The following is a 6,291-nucleotide window of genomic DNA, read 5'->3' as shown; positions in this document are numbered from 1 at the left end:
AAATTCAAGGCAGATAATACTTATCTACACAGTTAGAGATTTTCTCTATGTTCTAAAATATACAAGACATAAAACCAAAACACTTAGATGTTTGCGTTTTCCAGAGTGGCCATCAGTTGTTCAATATAATTTGGATGCAAGTCAGACAGTTTATATCTGATATCATTAAGATGAAGAAGCTTAATCTTGGTTTCAATCCGCGTTGTGAAATTTTAGATGAAAATATTTTTGAAGAAGGGTTTACCGATGAAGGAGGTAAAGTAATGAGAAAAGTTCACATCGTCAGTCGGCCAAAAATGGACCTTTGTTTCACAATATATTTTATTCGGACGTTTTAATAAAGATGCAGTTATTTTGTTGAAAGAACTCTGTCCGAGAACTATTTGAAGATGAATTTATCTTTTTGTTTTATTTTTTAATGTATCATGCATACAATTTTTGTTCACAATTTTTTTATGCATACGGTTGTCATCTCCTAAGACAACTGCCTTCATCTTTGTATATGTATTTGCATTTACAAACAATATTTATAAAACAAAGTTTTCAAGAATCCTAAACAGATGATGAATTGTCTTCCAATGCCATAATAGAAAAGATGACAGACACAAATAGTGGCAATATGAACGAACTATTAAAACTGCTCTGAAGATTGTTTCTGGTTATTATTGAATACAGTAAACGTCGGCTTTATGGCGACGAGTTCTCATTAGTCCCTTTCAACATTTTAACGAAATGTGATGTAACATGATTCCTGATTTCAAAATTGTATTTACATTGTTCTCCTGCTTTCTGTTTTCTGATATTCAGTCGACAGTCTGTGATTCATTTGTTCTTAGAACATGCAGTCTTTCCATCTAATTATAATGAACACCGATAAACTAATGGTAATTTGACTATCTTGTTATTAGTGAAAACAAAAGACACAACAGCTGGTTCGAACTAGTTGTACTGTGGTTAAATATCTGTTTCTGTTGATAACTTATCCTCCTGATTGCTGCTTCTTTACATTTACACTTCTTGTAACCGTATCAACAGAATTTACAGATGGGTCCTCGTCAAATAGATTAAATGGTATCAGGCTGAAATGCTGGTTATTATCTGTTGTTGATGTTAGAGGGTAGTTTTCTCGGTGCGGTATATGTGTTGCACTAAGGGTTACCCAAGTAACCAGATCCTGAAATAAAAACATTGGTAGAACTGAAGCATTTTATTTCAAAAGTTTATGAAAGTCATTTCACCCTATTTATCGGTTATCGATACTACAAATACAAAATGATCTGTATTCCCGAATGCAAACAAAAAAGATAAAAAAAAATAACCAATTGTGTTACTATATTGTTGAATTTGTTCAACTGAGTTTTTCTGTGTTTCAAAATGCTATTGCAATACAATGGATTCTGTAATCGGTGTACAGCATATTTCGAACTGTGTGTTACGTATTGCATTTGTCGCACCAATAACCGGTAATAGGTTGTGAGTCATAGTCTAACATAGTTAACATTATTAGTGGTGATCGCGTCAAGAATGTTAAGTTTCATGTAGTTTGAGTAATATTTTTCATATTGCCCTTATAAGATCAATTCTAAATTAAGACTAAATCTACGAATATGCTTTCACATTTAAAACCAACCAACACAAAACATAGAAATACATTTTTTTCAGACACAAATTTAATAGATATGTTATGTCAGTTGTTATCTTATAGTTCTCTGTGTGTTACATTGTTGTTTGTTTTTTGTTGCACTTCAGTGTTCATGTTGTTAGTTTTTCTCTTATAGTTGATGTGTTTCCTTCGGTTTTAGTTTGTTACCCGGATTTGCTTTCTCTCAATCGATTAATGACTTTCAAACAGCGGTACACTACTGTTGCCTTAATATATGTTATATTTTCATTGCAACTTTATACCATCAGAAGGTTTTAACGTGTAAAACGAACACAGTCCCTTTATCTTATTGACTGGGAAGCAGTTCTAATATTAAAAAAAAGATATGGTTTGGTTGCCAATAGGACAGCAATCAACTAGAGACCAAATGAGGTAGAATTTATAAACTATAGGTAACCGTACGGCCTTTAACAATGAGCAAAACCTACAACTCATACGTAATATACTGAGGGCTCTGAAAATATGTTCATAGATTAAATGCGTTATGTCGAATAAGCAACGTTGAAGTAATGGCCTTTGTTAAAAGATACTTGCCAAATGACGGTATACCTAAATGCGAAACGTGTCAATTCATTTGGATTTTTTGTTTGTTAAAATGAAAGCAACTCTAAAAGGGGGCTCTTATGGAATAAATATTCCTTCCACAACAATTACAAATGCATTTTACGTATGTCAAGTTAGAGTGCGAGTTAAATCACCTGAAGATGAATATCTAATAAAGTGCCTACCTGGTCAATAATGCTTTCATTGTCGTCAATGTAATTTTGGAAATTAACAATGGTTTCCTTAGCATCCCACGTGGAGTAAATAGAACTACTGCTACCCTCATCTTCGTGTCTTTTTGAAACTACTAACATATACCGTTTCCAAGAAACAGAAGCTTCGTTTCCAATATTCTCTGATACAAAATTTGTTTCTTGGCTCTTAACTTGCAATCTAATCGCTTTTGGATCCTTATACAAGGTTAAATGTTCTCTATTATAAAATATGAAAAAGCTGTCCGATTTAGAACAACTTTTAAAAAGTGCTTGGTTTTCAGTCATTTTTAAGGTTCTTGTAAATTTAATCTGTTCATATTTTTCAAATGCTTTTATAACCCAATCACTGTTTTGAATTTTTGGTCCTATATCAAAGGTTTCAAAACGGTTTGTTTGACCAAATACGTCTATGTCCACTTTGAAATGGTAAGAGTGCTGGTGAATATTTGCCACTAAGTGTTCATTCAATCTGAATCCATATCGGGTTTCCTCGGGACTATATATTGTCGGAAGAGGATAGCCCGAATACGAAGTTCTAACGTCCATTATACCATTTTTATGGAACACAAAGTCGATAACGTGGTCATAGTTAAATATCGCCAGGATTGTTCGTACAACCAAAACAGTATCCTCTGATCCAGAATACGCAGTGGACGAGTAATGCCTCCTCAAAACCATGCCTGTTGGCTGCTCGAAAACACAGAACGAATTAGGAAAAACTTTTAAGTCCAATCTCCCTGCGAACACATGTGCACTGTCTACAAAGGTAGACATTTCGGGACAGTCAGCTCCCGGGACTAGTTCTCGAGCTTTTGTCCCTAGGAGAAATCCACTATATGTCATGTCAGAATATCTCATCCAACGCTTATAGCCATTATGAAATATTGAAATTTCTTGAAGACTTACTTCGTAAGCATACGTTACATCACGAAACTTTATATTATACAACGATGGTCCTCTACTTGTTGACATGTGTATGTCAAAATTCCAACTATCATATTCGATATGATTTTTTCTAACGTAAAATGTTAATAATGGTTGCAATACGTTTGTTTTGTAAATATCATGTCTATGAGCATGCAAATTATTTTTGTTCTTTGTCCTTTTTGTGTACGGAATGTAAGATTTTTGGGTTTTTCCTGCTAAATACTCGGCGGCTAGCTGCTCTGGAGAATCATACAGTTTACCTCCATACCAAATATTTTCTAATTTATAAGCGGAACTGTCACTTCCAGTCATATTGACCAACAAAAATAAATCAACTGGATACAATAGATAATCTTCAACATCATGATGAGTCCAGTACCAAACAAATCTGACATCTTTACCGGAAACAGATGGCGCCATCGGAGAAAAATATTCTGCTTTGAGACAATGGTTTTGGCAATCGTAAAAACTGGCTTCGTAGCTGTTCTGTAGTATAAATCTGATATTGTATTCAACTATTTTCAGAATGTTGTTCATTATGGAATAGTCAAGCTCAGAGAATGGTCTGAATAGAAATGGAACACTTTTTTGGTAATGTTTCGAAACTGGAATTCGATGGAATGTAATATTTCTGAGAGGACCAATAATGTACTCCTCTACACGCGGAGGTTGAAGATCACCTCGGAACAGCACAGTTCTAGCATACCTGCATGGAGGAGGGTTTTGGTTTGTCTCTATGAACGTTAAAATATCCGATTTATTTGGAAGATAAACTTCGGTAAGGAAAACATAGCTCTTGCCTAAAGAAAAGTTTGTATCATTAGTTATATTAAATGCAGGTTGGTTTAGTATGTAGTTTCTAATTGCAGTAACTTCATCAGTATTGAGATCACGAAAAAGGGAATGTTGTCCAGATTGTAAATGAAGCAAATCAGGAGAGTTTTGTTCGTCCCTGGATTGATGTTGAATAATCTCATAATAAATGACAACAGTAGCCATTCCAGCAATCACAAAGAAAGTAAACAACAACAGAAACAAAGCAAAACATCGCCATTTTCTTGTTGGGTCTTCCTTCCTTTTCTGTGGAACTTTGTCCATCCTAAAAAGGATAAAAATGAAATAATAAACTTCAAGCATAGTTTGACGTAACTTGGTATAAGGGATGTTATTAGTTTAATGTAACACAAGAAATACATATAAGGACGAAATTTCAAAACAATTAAGCATGATAACCATGCAACTATATAAAAACTGTCTACATACTGATATCACTGTGTGCTTATTTATTCTGATTTACAGTACAGTAACATTTTTGGTAGTCGATGTATAATAATAACATTAAAAGTGGCTATCAATGAAATAATTGTTTCTCTGATACAATATACGTGCACTGCTGCAGAACAAAGCATACATGCATATTTTGGCATTTTACTGGAAATACGTCCTCTTGTATAAAGAAAATGAAAATATTCCTTAAAACCCAACGAATAAGTAAACAGAGTGCGAATCACTTGCAAATTAAATGAATAGAAATGAGTGCTTACCTTCAAATTGTCTTCAAGATTCACCTCGTTACAAAAAGATAATAAGATGTTATGTAGTGAGACGCATTTGTAACATAATAACATTATTTCATCAAAAGATACAATATTATCTGTTCACGGTTGTAATGTGTCTAAATCAACTGCCACCTGTTTAGTTTCACGATTTATTATTTATATCTGGAATATAAAGATAGTTTTGAAAATTAAATTACTGATTTCACAAAAGATTAACTGTTTTTACTTTTGCTTAGGTTCTATATCATCTCCTCGAAAAGGTTAATAATCTTCATGCAAAAGAACATAAGTTATTTCTGTTTGCACAGTTTGTGGTTTAAAGGTTACACCCTTGATTTAGAGCTTATTTTGTTAAAACAGAATGCAACATAAACCATCGTAAATGTCCGTATTGTTCTACTGATATCCAAACAACAGTTGTCGTAATATTTCAAGTTTATACAAGAAAGCTTTATTATTTTTCACGAAAATGCCATTGCAAAACATGTAAAATGCTGATTTTTTAAAGACTGTAACAGTTGTGTTAAGGAATCTGTTAGGTCAAGTCAAATATAAGCTTGACAACGATCGTACCGTGGTCTAAAGTGTTAAAAACGTATAACATGTAAATATATATAATGATCACCTCAGTCTGACTTTACTGTCTGTGTTTAATACTTTAAGTATAGAAATTCGTATCTACTAAAAATCAACTTGAACTGCCAATTATTGAAAATTACACGATTCACATGATTCATAACTTACCTTTCTTAATTGTTGATTAATTAAGAAATTATCAAGAAACTATAATAAGATTCCGCCGTTCACGCAGGCAAATTGAAATTGCCTTTCTAGGTAGCGTTGTTTTTTCCTTCTAGGTCCCTTTTTGGGAAAAATAGCTGCTCAATTTTCCTTGGCTTCACATTTTTGGTTTTAGCGTTAATTCCTGTGCTGACGATATATTCAGAAAAGCACATTAGACGCATCAAGTTAATAAAGTGCTATTTCCACTGATCTTCCGTATTTTACTTTTCCCATAATTTAGACATTGAATCAATAATAAACTAAAAATATAACTATAAAAGCTTTGATGACATAATCATGATAATTTCAACATCTAAATATTTGCATTAATTATCATAATTAAGAACACTAGTTGTATTTAATTTGATTTATACATAGGTTTCCTATCACCCTCTAACTAAAAATAAACGAGACAGTCTCTGTATCTGTCTAGAGGACACGAGTACAAAACAAATGCCAGCTGTTGTAGAAGACCTAACAAAACATAATGTAACTTTTCTTCTAGCATAAGCTACTTAATGTTTGTACACAGAAGTAAAACATAAAAACGGTGGTACATTTTGTATACTTCGGTATTGTTGCTACAAGCAATGAAGCGACT

At 33.0% G+C, this 6,291-nt stretch overlaps 1 long non-coding RNA gene across 1 annotated transcript; it reads right to left on the bottom strand.

The window, feature by feature from the left end:
• LOC143071340 (uncharacterized) lies at window positions 1-5,945 on the bottom strand. The gene is made up of 4 exons (XR_012976879.1): window positions 5,652-5,945; window positions 4,893-5,069; window positions 2,392-4,447; window positions 1-1,174 (listed from the first exon to the last, which is right to left on the bottom strand). It is a non-coding gene; the product is annotated as an uncharacterized LOC143071340 (long non-coding RNA).
• Between the last annotated feature and the right edge of the window lie 346 nt (window positions 5,946-6,291).

This window comes from Mytilus galloprovincialis, chromosome 4, assembly GCF_965363235.1.
Source record: "Mytilus galloprovincialis chromosome 4, xbMytGall1.hap1.1, whole genome shotgun sequence".
NCBI lineage: Eukaryota > Metazoa > Mollusca > Bivalvia > Mytilida > Mytilidae > Mytilus > Mytilus galloprovincialis.
Note: the sequence above shows the minus strand (reverse complement) of the source record. Positions and strands in the feature narration are given on the sequence as shown.